The following is a 16,437-nucleotide window of genomic DNA, read 5'->3' as shown; positions in this document are numbered from 1 at the left end:
ATGTGAGGGATTTCATCAGTATGTACGTATATGGTCAAGCTTTTGAAGTGGAAACGGACCATATGGCACTGGTGTCAATCATGTCAAAGCCACTCAACGACTGTCCTATGAGGATACAGCGCATGATGATACGGCTGCAAAAATACGACATGACGACGAACTACACACCAGGCATGTACATGTTCACTGCAGACACGCTTTCTCGTGCAGTTGACAAAAGTGAAAGGACAGATGAAACGGGAAATGCACAAATAAAGGCTTATGTGGACATGATAGTGTCATCCCTGCCTGTTTCTGAAGTGAGAAGAGAGCAGATCAGAAAAGAGACAGAGAAAGAGCACACTATGAGAACACTAAAAGAGACAATACTGAGAGGATGGCCTGAACAAAGACAAACATGTCCAGCTGCAATACAGGACTACTGGATGTGTAGAACAGAACTCACTGTTGGGGATGGTATCATATACAAAGGAAACAATTTTGCATTCCACCTGCAATGCGAAAGGAATTGTTACAAAAGATTCATGAAGGACATTTGGGAGAAGAAAAATGCAAGCGGAGGGCTCAAGAAGTTATGGATTGGCCAAGAATGAACAAAGATATCAGCCATACTACGGCTTCTTGTGAAGTATGTCTCACATACAGACCCAAACAGCAGGCAGAGCTGCCGATGCCACACCAAGTGCCGAAACACACATAATACAAGGTTGTAGTTGACTTGTTCGATTGCAATGGAAAAAATCATATTGTGGTTAAGGACTACTACTCTAACTATCCAGAAGTTACAACATCACAGTCCACAACCAGCAGAGCCTTCATTGCTTCTCTGAAGACTGTTTTTGCGAGACATGGAGTCCAAAATGAACTGTTTTCAGATAATGGACCACAGTTTTCAAGCTGCGAATTTGAAACATTCGCTAAAGAGTGCGATTTTAACCACCACACATCAAGCCCAAACTACCCACGGTCAAATGGACTTGCAAAGAGCTCAGTTAAGATCATCAAAGGAATAATGAAGAAAGTACATGACGGAAATTAGGAATTTCACAAAAGTTTTTTGATCTACAGGAGCGCGCCACTACAAAATGGCCTGTCACCAGCCCAGATGTTGATGGGACGTCGTATTCACACTTATCTGTTAAAACCTGCTAAAACCAAAGGGAGCAGTTGGTTAGCAGCTGCTCTTTAGTAAGGGGCACGCACTGATTTGCCTCTACTTGATGCAGCTCCTCAGGGATTGTGAATGCCATGAGGCGTAGGCGCTCGCATGTGGCCCCAGAGAGGAGAGGCTCCTGCTGAGTTTCCACTACCTCAAAGACCAGGCCGTGCTTTTCTCCTCTAATGACTCATGGCTCATCACGTTACAAGTTGAATTCAGGTAGAGAGCCACCCTAAAGTACCCTTTTTTATTAGGGGTGGGTATTGCCAAAGAAGTCACGATTCGATTCGTATCACGATTCACATGCCACGATGCGATTCTATCACGATGCATCGCGATACTTGAATTATTGCGATGCATTGCGATGCATTGCGAATTTTCACTGAACACTGTTAAAAAAAAATTAAGCCATTACCAGTGGCTGACTGGCTGTGTATGATCTGGATAGTGTGTTCAATTGATAACTCAAAGCAACTCAATTCATACATAGCTGCATTTATTGAAACGACTTACTGGATTCACTGACAAGAAGTGCTAAGGATCTATAAAACTTAAAATAACAAAATAAGGATAATCAGTGCCGTTTACATGGCCTCAGTGGTCCTTTAAAACAATGAAATGAAAACATTCAAACATTTCCCCTTTTGGAAGTAGCTGCCATTATAACAACAATATTATTTCAAAACTATATAAAAAAAAAAAAAAATTTTTTTTTCTTTTTTAATTATTCATTTTTTTAAATTAATAATCGATTCTTGGCGTCAACAATCGATGCAGTAGATCGTGAAAATTAGAATCGCGATGCATCGTCATGACGATTATTTGGCACACCCCTATTTTTTATATTGTCTCTTTTTAGCCTATTAGTCTGTCATTATTTCTATCATTATCTGTGTCTGTATGTGTATGGCTTTGTGCTTATATGGGATGTTTGCAATAAAGGGCACCTTTATTGCCCTTTGAGGCAATAAAGGTTTATCTTATCTTAACCTTTAACCAGACCAAGTGTGTGGAACAAGCTGTGATTGGCAGTGACAGCAAGAACGGGTAAGCTATATATATATATATATATATATATATATATATATATATACTGTATATGTATATATATTTCATTCGATAGGCTACTCCACTCACTTACCTTGGTATGGGTGCATGAGGTTGACCTTCTGGGGGAAGGCCTCATCAGCCACAAAAACAGGCAGTGTCAGCACATCTGTCCCAGGCAGAGGCGCGTGTGGCGGCAGAGGGAGTTGTCCCTGAATGAGCTGCGATCCAAACTTGGTCAGACAAAAGACCCCAGCATCACTTTCCCTGCCGTAGGCTCCGATGTCATTGAAGGTGAAGAGGTAATTGGCATGACAGACAGCCATCAAAATAAATTAAAAAAAAATGTATAATTGAAAAGCTGCTGCCACTGTTAGCTGGCGCTTAGACGCGGACGTGCTTGCCATCAATTGCTCTAATACAATTGGGGTAATCCCACTTTGTCCAGAAGTGATAGCTCCCCATTGCGCGCCTTGCGGAAACTTGACCTCTTCCTTCAGCCCAGCCCACAGAGCCTGACACACCTCCTTAATTATATTGCAGACCGTTGCATTGCCGAACTTGTAGCTGGCTGCCAGGGCTTGCTGGCTGACCCCTGCTGCCAGAAAACGGAGTGTGACCACTAGACGCTCAGCATTGCTGACGGGCGCTCTGCGGGACGCAGAATGTTGTATCCTCAGGGCTACTAGGCCTAGCAATTGGTCAAAAGTAGCGGTGGACATCCTGAAGTATTGGAACTGCCTTTTGTCGTCTAGCTCTCTCATCGGCAAAACTAAAGAAATAAACTCACCATTGATGTGACGGTTCTCATTGAGTGGTCTCACATGCCACCGCCGCGTACACTTTTTGCGCCTTTTTATTTCGGATGAGGCAAAGTAAAATCAGCTCCTCAACAGATGCCATGTTTGAGATAGATCGATTTGGAGATTGTCAATGCCAGTATTTATAGACACGACAGTGCCCTCTAGAGGATGTATTGCGTAACATCCTTAACAACACTGAAACCGGACGAATTTCGTCCAGATCCGTAGGTATGAATCGGAATATCCAAGGTAGACTCACAAATTACTTTGTCAAACCTCCTTTTGTTTTTGTCAGCCACAGAGTTATTGATGTTCTCCCACAGACTCTTCGCCACAGTACTGGCCTTTTGATCTCTTGTAGGGATGGCCACGACATACTATGTGAAGTTATCTGTGATCACTAAAATATCCTTTGTGTTTTTGCTATGAGGCTCTATTGAGAGGAAGTCCATGCAGCTGAGCTCCATTGGCCTGATGATATTGATGTTTACGAGTGGGGCTGCCTTGTCAGGTGGGGCTTTTCTGCGGACACATCTCTCACAATTCTTCACTTTCCTCTCAATCTCTGAGGCCATTATGGGCCAATAGAAACGAGATCTGGCAAGTTCCACTGTTCCTTCATGTCCCATATTATCGTTATAGTTTTGCGACACAGTGGATCTGAGGGCCTCAGGGAGAACAACTGCATCAGGATCTCTAATCCAGACAGGCGCTTTCGGTAAAGAAGATCATCTTGTAGCTCAAGGCGCTTCCATTCAAGATCGAGTGAAGATCATGGGAGTCAGCTTTGTTATTGGCAAGTAACTTGGTCCCAGCTAATGACTTTTCCAATGACAGGATCATTTCTCTGCATCTGCATGAGGTCAGGTTGACTATATTTTTGGATTGTCAAAAGACCATAGTATAGATCCTCCTGTTCAAACATGACAGGGATAGCAGCAGGAGACATGGCAAGAGCCCAAAGGAAGACAAGTCATTCAGCATCAGGACTGTATGTTTCTGGCAGTTTGTGGCGACTGTGTCTGCATCAAAATTGTGTTTGCCGGCTCTGTATTTTATGTCTAAGGTGTACATGGACAATTTTGCAAGCAAGCTGTATTTAGCGGCATCAAGCTTCGCCGTGGTGGGAAGATAGGTTAAAGGATTGTTATCTGTGATAACAGTGAATGTGTTACCATACAAGTGGTCATGAAATTTGTCTGTTTTGGCCCATTTAAGGGCCAAAAAATCGAATTTGTAAGCTGGGTATCTGGACTCACTGCGGGATGAACAGCGGCATGCGTAGGTAATTACACATGTCACTCCTGTCTGTTCTTGGTACAGAGCAACTCCAAGACCAGTGGTGCTGGCATCTGTATGAAGGAAGTTCTTGCAGTTTTGGATCAGCAGATTGACCACAGGTGAGGAGGTAAGTTTCTCGATAAGGCTTTCAAAGGCTTGCTGACATCACTCCAGCATTCTCCAAGGGATTCATTGGGGTTTAGGTATTTACCAGCACTTGGAGAAGATTTACAGCCTTTTCCGGTGAAGTGGCTAGCCAGCGGGGAGAGGGGTGAGTCGTTTAACTATCTTTGAATTTTCCTTCTCGAACCTCCGGTAGTAACCGGTAAATCCGAGGAATGATTGTTCTTTCAAGGTTCTTGCCAGCATCTTAAAGCCTCCATCTTCTCGGGATCAGTCCTAGAAAGAGAACAAAGATTCTGAGAGACCCTGCACTTTTCAGGTGAGAGCTTGAGTCCGTATTCTTTCAGGCGTTGAAGGATATGAATGAGCCTGGTCTCATGCTCCTTAAGTGTACTAGAAAATACGATCAAATTGTCAGACGGTTTTGTTTCAGAATGAGATCCTTAATGCCCCATGAGCCTTTGAAAAGTGCTTGTGAGTCCTTTGGGAATACGATTAAATTCATAGAAACCAAAGGGGCAGACAAAGTCTGTACCCCAACTTGAGGTCCATAACAGAGAACCATTGTGATCCAGTCAGAGCTGAAAAGGACTGCAATGCAGCAGGTTTAGTTTTTGGCAATCCATGCATAACCTCACATCACCATTATTTCTTCGAACTACCACAATGGCCGACGAGAATGGAGACTCTGACCCCTTGATGACGCTTACAGATGCTTTTTGAGGGCGAGTGATGCATGAGGGTGAATAGGCCGGGATCTCTGTTTGAATGGGTGTATGCTTAATGTGATGTATGATCTTGGTTAGATGACCAAAATTTAGGTCATGGTTGGAAAAGACATCAGAGAAAGTGTTCAACCTTCTGAGCGATTCTCTGCTTCCACTCTTCAGAAAGGGGAGAGGTACCAAAGTCAAATCTCAAAGCAGGTTTTGTGTATGTAGTCTGCTGCTGGTGGGAACATGAAGCAGAGACCTTTTGGTTATTTTTATCTGTTACAGGACTCGAAGGACACAATCACAGCCAATTACCTCAAAATAACACAGTTGGGAGGCAAGGTGATGTCATGATTAGTCTTGTTTCTGAGTAGCACCGGCACTTTGTAAGTTGGCAAGATAATCATGTAACAATCGACAAAGACACCACCTGGCAAAGATGAGGAGTTTCTGGTTTGCTTGAAGAACTTCCTGAGTCCAACCCTTGAGTTTCACCAAACCTATCTTGCCACTCTCATCTTGCTTTTTTCGGATCTCAGGTGTTTTCAGCAACTGCTCATAGCAATAGGGAAAAGATTGATAGTTTGGTAAGGGCGTTTCACACAGCAGCTCATATAATGGGTCAAGGGTGTTTGTGCCAATCAGCAGTGGAGTGTCATGGTTGAACGAAGATCCGGCACAATTAGTGCTAAGATGGATATTTCAGGTTCAGTTTCAAGTCTTTTGGGAACTTAATTTTGGTTTCGACATATCCCAGATATGGGACAGTCTGGCCATTGGCTCCTTTGACCTCAAGAAGGTCGGCGATTGGCTTGATAGAATGGCTTTGTCTATGGTTGTGACTAGGGATGTCTCAATTAAGGCTGGGACTACGCGTCAACGTCATCGATGACGTCGACGCATAAATTACGTCGACGCGAAAAATGCGCGTCGATTTGAAAAACCCAAAATAAAAATGGCGGCGCCGGAGCGTAGTAGCAACGCGAGTGGCTCCTCAGACTTTCATAAGTGCAAGGCCCCACTCACTCGTTCCTCTAAACTTACGTATTGGAATTCTTTAATGTAAAAGGAAACGATTCCGTGATATGTCGTCTTTGCAAAATGGAGATGGCTTTCCATTCTAGCACCACGGCAATGCACCAGCACCTGAAAAAGGCGCCACCCGGGAGCAGCTGCAGATGACCGAGCACCGTAGAAATCTAAGAATGCATTACTTTGCACTTTTATTTTGGAATTGAAAGGCAATAAACATGTATTGCAATGTTGAGGAATTCATGTTTTTTTCATTCAGATATGTAAATCAACATGTATAAATTGCTATTAGTCAATTAATGGAGAGATAATCGATAACGAATCTAATCTAAATCGAATCGGACTAAAATAACGAATCGTTAGATTAATCGATGCATCGAAAAAATAATCGCTAGATTAATCGTTTCAAAAATAATCGTTTATCCCAGCCCTAGTCTCAATATGATCCACGGCATCTGTCTGATATTGGCCCAGAACGCTTGATCGGATATACTCGCCTTGTTTGTTGACGAGCGCGATCATGCTGTCACGTCACAAGCAAGCTGGAGCCGATCATTTTGGACGTTGCGGACGTCTAATTGATTCAAATTAGAGATTTCCCGATACCACTTTTTCACTACAGATACCGTAGCTCTGGCTATCTGCCGATACCGATATCAGTCCGATATTTTGTCAGAACAAATAATAATAATACATGGAAGCACTTTGCTCATGATTGCCAATTAGCCACCTTAAAACATCTCACTAAAGAAAAGTGTAATGGTTTAAAGCAAGTGAAAAGATTGGAACAGAGTTCAAATGACTAAATGGAGTAAACAATGTAAACATGCACTATTAAAAAAAAAAAAAATGTTGGAAATATAAAGTGAAGAGTTAAACAAATAGCTTAAGTAATAAAGTACATTTGAGATAATATATAGAATAGCTGAGCTATTAGAGATGATAGTTTGATAATGTTGAATCAAGTGTGTGCGTGTGTGCGTCATCCCTTGTAGTAACCAGGAAGCGTTATTGACGTTATTCTTTCACATCTAGTTAATCGAGTTAAACTCACAAAATGATGAGGCTTATGCCCAATCCCGCTACAATCCCGGCCTAACCCTACCCCTCCAGCATACTCCTACGAAATGGGACGACAACCCTTCAAGGCCCAGTTACAGTACGCATTGGTAGTCGTTGACGGGATATAGTAGACGCGACAAATTTGTGGCCGGTTGTTTTTATATTGAAAATACCGGCTTCAGCTGTGGTGATTTTTCTTGCGTGGGTTTAAACATTTTTTGCTCTCTGAGAAATTTGAAAAAAATTAAACTTGTTCAACGCCGTATTCGACAGCTGGGAATGCCGGTGGATCCGTTTGACGTATGTGGAATATACTGCAAAAAGTTTGTTGTAGCTAACCTAGCTACACAGCATGCTTGTAAAAAAAGATTTTTATATTGTTGTATCAACCCCTTTGTGATACACATAATGTTAAATAAAAAGTTTACTTTGATTTGTATTTTGATCAGTTTTCAGGTCTGATAGGATAGAATACCGTACATAATCATTGTATGCAACTAGTTTCAAGTAGTAAAAGTCCTTCTACTAAATTATTTGAATTTATTTCCTTTTCCAGACAGTCGTCCATTGTGATGCAAGATAAATGTAAGGTGCCCATCCTTGGTTTGGGGTTCGACGTAGAGCTGGAGCTGGAGCAGGAGCAGGACTTCCACCTCAGCAGAAGAGCCATGTCTGCAGAGAAGTTATTTTTCACTTTAATTTCAGAGTAAATCTTTTGATACATTATCTGTCTCTGGAATTTTAGTGTATAGTTTAAATGTCAGCGATATTAGGAATGCAACTTACCCACATGGAAAAACACGGTATGATTAGATAAGAATATTATTCAATCTCACGATCTGTTAGAAACTGCAACATTGCACTTTATTTTGGATCGAACATTGTACCCAAACAATAATATATAATACCAGAATAAACATAGATCTTGAGGTAGTATGCCATCCATGTAAAACATAAATATCATACGAACAAGAACCAGTGCTATGATGGAACTATTATTGCACATTAGAAAAAGGCATCAACCATCACATTTTATCAATATTTTTTTCAAAGGGGCCCAAAAAACGGTTGGTTTGAACCATCAGTAGATGGTTAATCTTTTTTCTTCCTGGGGGTTGGGGGGCTTAGGGCTACCGATGCAGAAGAGGTGCTTGAGGTGGAGGGGTGGTCTCTGTGATGGCAGCGGCCTCAATGATCTCCTGAAAGAAAACAGAACGAATAAGAAGGAATTATATGGCAGAACCGGGTGATATCGCCACATGTTATGTACGATATATAATAAATGATATATATATATATATATACTGTATATATAAATGAAAAGAAGACAAAAAACAACCAGGAGTCCCTAGAACATGGAACATATGGATATCATTGTCCCATTTTGTTATCCAGTACTGATGTACCTGTATCTCAAAAATCCCTTTCTCGTCCATGTCACGGTTCAATCTGGACTCCAGATTTATTGAAGACCAGCCCCAGTGTTGTGGCCAGATCTAAACATTTGTTTATAACCCGTCACGTTACAGGGGCCCGCTATCTTGACTCGCACTTCTCCATCCATTAAACACCAAGTCTCTTTCTTAGTTTTTGTTTGTTTATTTTACTTTACACAAAAAAACATGATGCATGGGAACAGTGGCGGGCCGTACTATTAGGCAAACCAGGCATTTGCCTGGAGCCCAAGGCCCCATAGAAGGTTTTTGGGGCCCCCAAAATGCCCCAATGCATATATTTTGTCCCCATATTTATTATTTTTTATAAAAATCTCTTCAAAATAGTAGCATCGGGATGTCTAATTACTCATATTTTGACGATCTTTCCGTGTGCACCCCCCTTCAGTCTGCACTACATGGACTATTCCATGTTACGCGCATCACGCTCATCACGCGTATGCAGAAATGATGTCAAATTCAAAACAGTAAGCGGTAAGAGAGAGAGAGAGAAATCGAGTGAGACATAAATCGAGTGAAACATGAAGCGATCGTACGAAAGCGGGTCACATAAAAATAAGAAGAAAGACCAAAGGCAGGACTTGCTTTCAAAGCTGCCAAAGCTATCCAGCTTTTTTACAGCCACCGCAGTGTTAGCGGGACCGTCGGCGGCTCAAGAGCAGCCGTCAACGTCGTTTGCTGTCACGTTACTGCTCCTTTCATTCCAAGTGGCTCTGGCTCAGCCAGCAGCGATGCTAATGACGTGTGTCAACAAACTGACGGAGATGATGCACAACTGGTAGTGAATATTGCTCATTCTCCTTCTTCCACTTCGGTTATTGAAGTTGATGACAATAACGATAACAATGACTGCGAGACACATATTCTTGTGGATGACCCAGCACTCTGGCCCAAGCTGCTGTGTCTTGGGCAGGCGCACACATATTCTAGTGGATGACCCAGCACTCTGGCCCAAGGGCCGCAGATTCACAAAAGCATACTATTACATAGTAATGAAAAATGATGAGAGGGTGAACAGGTCTTGGTTAGTCTAGTGAAAGTGCAGACCGTGTTTTTTGCTTTTGTTGTTGCCTTTTTGGAAAACAAAAACAACTGAGTGAGGAAGGATTTAAACACTGGAATAACCTTGCAATGCATCTAATCAACCATGAAAGGTCTGAAGAGCACAGGAAAAATACTGATAGCTGGAAGCAGCTATCAGTAGGTTTCCAGTAGGTCACAGCATATAGCTGCTGTGACCTACTGGAAACCCTCAGGTAAATGATGACATTAGGTTAACAGTCAGTGTAATGTGTCAACATAACTAATCTTATTGTTTTGTATGTTATTCTCAATTTGTAAATAGATAATTAACATTTGCATGAAAGAAGGATAGTGACTTTTGTTCATCCCTTGTATGGAGTATCTCATTATGCGACATAAGGTACAATAAACCGGTAGATGCAGGAGCCCCTAAATTACTGTTCGCCTGGAGCCCCCAAAGGGCTAAGTTCGCCACTGCATGGGAAGGTGAGGTGAGGTGAGGTGAGGTCGAAAACATTGTCGATCCCTCTGTTCCACATCCTATGACTGACTCAGTTCCTCTTCATCCTGGCTCAGTGTCCCACCCACTCTCTAGGGAAGCAGCTGATCTTCATCCCGCTAATTATCTCAAAATAAATCTAACATTTAAGTAAATTAGAATAAAATATAACATCACTAAGATGAAATGGGAATTAATTTATAATATAACTGAAATAATATTGATTTTAAATAGCATAAAATATTGCTCTAACACTCCAGCCCCTAATTGCTCATCTTATCTTATTATTATATCTTATTAGCAATTAGATCAAAACGTAAGTAGAGCCAATATTCATACATAATCAACCATTATCATTGTTCAATCCATAGGTGAAGTCCAAAGGTCATTCAACAGTGTCTGCTATTCTCCAGCTTCCAGGAGCAGACATAGGTTGTTGACAGGCCTTCGTAGGACGCTTGTTTTTGTTCTGACGAAGACACTGCAGACTAGTCCTTAATTTCCTGGCAGGGTCTTTAGAATCCGTCCTAGGAGCCAGGAGTTTCTTGGAGCAGAGTCATCAACAATAATAACAAGGTCCACAACTTGGAAGTTTCTTTGGATCCTATTCGATTTATTCATTTTTTGCATAATGGAGAGGTACTCTCTAACCCAGGGATGGGCAAATTTCATGATAAAGAGGGCCACATTTTTCATCATAACCATCGGAGGGCCACATGACTGCACACTTCAACTAAACGCGAGCTGAAAGAAGCTACACAATTTTGAATTTGGTAGATATGATTTCCTGTATTCTGGTGCATTTTGGGGATGGCCACCAACTAAAAAATCATCCACAATCATAACCTATGTACGGTATGTTAATTGAACCAACATACATTCATTTCATGTTTTCCATGCTCAAACAGCCACATGAATGGTCAGTATTTTTATCAGTGCAAAGGGCTCACATACATCATCATTCAATGAAGTCAAAAAACTGAAAAACAGTGGCCCAACATTAAGTGCAACAACTCAATGAACTCAAACCCAACAAGCAGTTGTAGTAGTTGTAGTGACGACTTAAGTGGATATCTTTAATGACTGATATCGCTTCTAAGCAAACTAGACGCATGGGTTTGCCTTCGAATTCTATGAATTATTCTCATCTTTCTTGACCGAGTTTTCTGTAACTCGATCAATTATTATTATTTTTTTTATTATGTGCGGGCCTGACTGAGTGAGGATGCGGGCCGCACTGAGTGAGGATGCGGGCCGCCAGTTGCCCATCCCTGCTCTAACCCATCTCTTGCAGAAAAGGTCAGCCAGATATTGTATTTGTCTCCACCTCCTTCTTGTGAACAGATCATCTCTTTCGAACAGTCCGGCAGGCATGACAGGATTAGTTTTAAGGAGGAGCAGGTGTTAAAGGTTCCACATCTCTCAAGTCATTTGTTACTGTTGTGATGGGTCTATCATTCATTATTGCCTCCACCTCACATATGGCTGTTTGCAGAGCCTTGTCATCGAGAACTTGTTCTCTCACCACAGAGCACAGTATCTTCTTTGGATTGGACTCCTTTGGATTTTGTCCTGGTTTAGTTCCTTGAGTTGCATGAATTTGTGATCTTCAGCTGACATTTCAGGTTTTCCTTCATACTTTCTCTCATGGTGATCACGGTGGTACTGGTTTACGATAAGGGTTTTTAATTGTTCAATTGAAATGAGGTTAGCTGATGCTACTGGTCTTCTATGTTCATCCACTGTTGCAGGTGAACTGAGTGGTCCATTCACCATCCATCCTAAGAGAGTTTTCACTGCATAGGGACCATTGACTTGGCTATTTATTATTTGCCATGGCTCGATTACCTTCGGGGCATCTACTCCTATCAGGAGTTCTACTTCTGCATCAATTTCAGGCACCTGTATTTCTTTCAGGTAAGGCCATCTCCTAAGGTCATGTTGGAAGAAAATATTTTATTTTGTGACTGGTATCCTTGTTTGTGTGTATGTTTTGTGCAGTTCAATAAAGTTGTTTCCATCCAAATCCCCAACTTGCAGTCCAGTTATTTCATGGCAGCTAACTGGTTTCTTTTGACCCATTGTTTGAAGAAGCACTGTAGTCTTCCTTCCTGTTGCATTGAGTCGCCTCATAAGTTTCTCTGTACAGAATGTCGCTGTACTACCGGGATCCAGGAATGCATAGGTAAATATTGTGTTGCTGCCTTTCAAAGCTTTTATCTGTACTGGGACTAATGACAACTTGCAGTCTGTTCCAGCCCCACTATATCCCTCTTCCTTTCCCAGTGAGACAAGAGTTCCACCAACAGATTTTCTCATTTGGGTCGACATATTTTCCACGTTTACTGCTTGTCTCTCAATGTGTAGCAAGCTACAGTGTTTTCCTTGACAGATTTGGCATGTCATTCTTCTTTTACATGTTTTGCTCATGTGCCCCTTGGTTAAACACCTGAAGCAGATACCTTGGTCCTTAAGGAGCTGAACTTTGATGGTGTGGGTTTGAGATGTTTACATTTTGCATTCATCAAAGTCATGTTTTCCTTTATTGCAAATGCAGCAGTTGCCACTATACCCACTGGCAAACAGGTTTTCAGCCTTTTGTTTTCTTGCGTCATCTGTGGTGTTACAGTCTCTCATTCCAATTGTTGCGGCAAAGCTATTACTTTTGTCTCTTAGGGTGGTTGATGTTGATTGTCGGGAGTCTGCTGTGTGGCATTTTGAGGAGGCTCTTTTGGGTGGAGCATCCAGAATGTCTCCAAAGATAGGATCCTTTAAGATGCAGGCTGGCTTTTCAATAAAACACACAAGGTCGGAGAAACTGGCTCTTTGCTGGTATTTCTCTAAAAGCTCACGAGCAATTGTTCGCCATCTTTCTTTTAGCTTGTATGGCAGTTTGGCAATGACAAGCTTGAAAACAGATGGGATATTTAAATCCAATCCAATCCAATCCACTTTATTTATATAGCACAGTTTAAACAAACACATAGGTTTCCAAAGTGCTGCACACAGAAAAAGAGATAAAATAAGTATAAAATAAGTAAAAACACATGACCCACCCAACACTTCTACATCACATCAACACGCCATCTAGTGTCCAAAGGCCAAATAAAAAAGGTGCGTTTTTACCAAGGTTTTTAAGAGACACAGGGATGTAGCTTCTCTAATATGGAGTGGCAAAGTGTTCCACAATTTTGGGGCTGCTACCGCAAAGGCACGTTCTCCTCTGTGTTTTAGCCTGGTACGGGGTGTGGCCAAAAACAGCTGGTCAGCTGACCTAAGAGAACGGCTAGGAGTGTAGGGTTTTAGCAGCTCAGAGAGGTATGGTGGGGCAAGGCCATTTAAGGCTTTAAACGCAAATAAAAGTATTTTAAAATGAATCCTAAAACGTACAGGTAGCCAGTGCAATGAAGCCAGAATAGGTGTAATGTGGTCGTACTTTCTAGTGTTAGTCAAGAGACGAGCTGCGGCATTTTGAACTAATTGGAGGCGGGCAATGGAGGCCTCACTAATCCCCACGTAAAGTGCATTACAGTAGTCCAGCCGGGTGGTCACAAACGCATGGATTACTGTTTCAAGATGCTGTCTCTGAAGCATTGGTTTAATTTTTGCCAGATGCCTTAGCTGGAAGAAGCTGGACTTCACCACAGCTTTTACCTGGGTGTCAAATTTGAGGTCAGTGTCCACCTTAACCCCCAGGTTATTTAAGATTGGCCTACGGAACTGTTCCAGGTAGCCTAGGTCAACCAGGGGGGACACACCAGAGCCACTGAAAACCATAACCTCTGTCTTTTTTTCATTAAAATTTAAAAAGTTTAGGGACATCCAAGCTTTAATGTCTTGCAGGCAGTCTAAAAAAGGCTTAATACTGTATGCTTCTGCCTTTTTAAGAGGAATATAAATCTGGCTGTCATCAGCATAGCAAGGCAAGGCAAGGCAACTTTATTTATATAGCACTTTTCATACACAAGGCAGACTCAAAGTGCTTCACATATAAACATTGTCATACAATAAAATAAAATAATAGATAAGTAAAAGAAAAACATATGCAAAGAAATGGTTAAAATAGAAAAAGGCATTTTAGTATTAAAATAGAAAATAAAGGCAAAGTTAAAAAAGCTTTTTAGAAAGTGCAATGTATTTAAGATTTTAGCAGAAAGCTATAGCAAACATAAAAGTCTTCAGTCTTGTTTTAAGGTGCTCAGAGTTGGGGCAAGTCTTAAATCCTCTGGGAGTTTATTCCAGCTATTTGTTGCATAGTAACTAAATCCTGCTTTCCCATGTTTTGTGTTTACTCTGGGGATAATTAACAGATTGGTCTCAGAGGATCTTAGTGGTCTAGAAGGCTGATGTAGTGGAAGCATATCAGTTAAATATTTTGGGCCTAAACCATGTAGGGATTTATAGGTTAGCAACATGATTTTAAAATCAATTCTCTGACCTACAGGAAGCCAATGTAACGATTTCAGAATTGGTGTAATATGATCAAAATTTTTGGTCTTTGTTAGAACTCTAGCAGCAGCATTCTGAACAAGCTGAAGCTTCCTTAGAGTTTGTTTTGGAAGACCTGTGAGGAGACCATTGCAGTAATCAAGCTTACTAGTGATAAAGGCATGTACAAGTTTTTGTAAGTCTTCGGTGGACATGAGCCCTCTAAGTCTTGCTACATTTTTAAGGTGATAATATGCCGATTTTGTAACTGATTTGATGTGACTGTCAAAATGTAAATCTGAATCCATGATAACCCCTAGATTTCTGGCTTTGATTGAGGTTTTCAGGGACAGAGAGTGAAGGTGTTGGGTTACTTTAAGCCTTTCCGTTTTAGAACCAAATACAATTATCTTTGTTTTGTCCTCATTTAGTTGAAGGAAATTTCGGCACATCCATTCCTTCACTTGCTCAATGCACTGGCACAGCAGATCTATGGGCCGATAGTCATTTGGTGATAGCGATACATAGATTTGCGTGTCATCAGCATAGCAATGATGGTCAATATTGTTATTTTGCATGATTTGCCCTAGTGGGAGCATGTAGATGTTGAATAAAGAGGGTCCTAAGATCGAACCTTGTGGGACTCCACATGTCACGTTGGTTGATTCTGATACAAAGTCGCCAATGGAAACAAAGTAGTTCCTATTTTGTAGGTAGGACCTGATCCAATTTAAGACAGTGCCTGAAAGCCCCACCCAGTTTTCTAACCTTTCCAGAAGTAATGTATGGTCTACAGTGTCGAATGCAGCACTGAGGTCAAGTAGCATTAGTATTGAGGTTTTGCCAGAGTCTGTGTTAAGACGGATGTCGTTTACAACTTTAATAAGGGCGGTCTCAGTGCTGTGCAGGGGTCGGAATCCTGATTGGAAGGTGTCATAGCAACCAGTTGATGCCTGGAAGTGATTTAGTTGCTGGAGGACAACTTTCTCAATGATTTTACTTATGAAGGGTAGATTTGATATTGGTCTGTAGTTGTTTTTGCATTATTAGTGTTGGTTTTAATGATATTGGAGAAAAATGTTTCTCTAGCATTTTTTAAGTCTAAATTGTAGGCACGGAGGCTCTCTTTATAGATATCATGGTGAATATGAAGTTTTGTTTTACGCCAGATGCGTTCAACCTTCCTGCATTCCTTTTTCTGTGCTGTTGCAGAAGCAGCTTTTCTCCAGGGTGCCTTTTGCTTTCCAGAAATCGTTTTAACCTTATAAGGTGCAATGACATCTATGACTTTCAAAATTTTCAAATTAAAGTTTTCTACAAGATCATCAGCAGAACATGGGTTTAGAGGTGGTAGCAAGGAGATGGCCTTTTTAAAAAGTACATTAATATCTTCATTGATATACCGTTTTTTGACAGTGTTTGATTTTGTCTGTATGTCGGGAATAAAAGATATGTTAAAGAAAAGACAAAAGTGGTCAGACAAGGAAGGATCAGTCACAGAGAGATCAGAAACATTGAGGCCCTTTGTGATAACCAGGTCTAGAGTGTGCCCCTTACAATGAGTAGCCTCTTTCACATGTTGAGACAGTTCAAATGTGTCCAAAATGGTAAAAAGTTTTTTTGCACACTTGTCATTCAAATCATCAGTATGAAAATTGAAGTCACCAGTTATAACTAGACAGTCAAATTCTGTGGAGATGCTAGACAATAATTCTGTGAATTCATCGAAAAAATTTGCAGAATATGTGGGTGGCCTGTAAATAATTAATAGGAGAAATCTGGGGGAGCATTTCAATACAGCACTAAGGTATTC

Source organism: Gadus morhua, chromosome 9 (assembly GCF_902167405.1).
Source record: "Gadus morhua chromosome 9, gadMor3.0, whole genome shotgun sequence".
Lineage (NCBI taxonomy): Eukaryota > Metazoa > Chordata > Actinopteri > Gadiformes > Gadidae > Gadus > Gadus morhua.
This window is presented reverse-complemented; position numbering follows the sequence as displayed.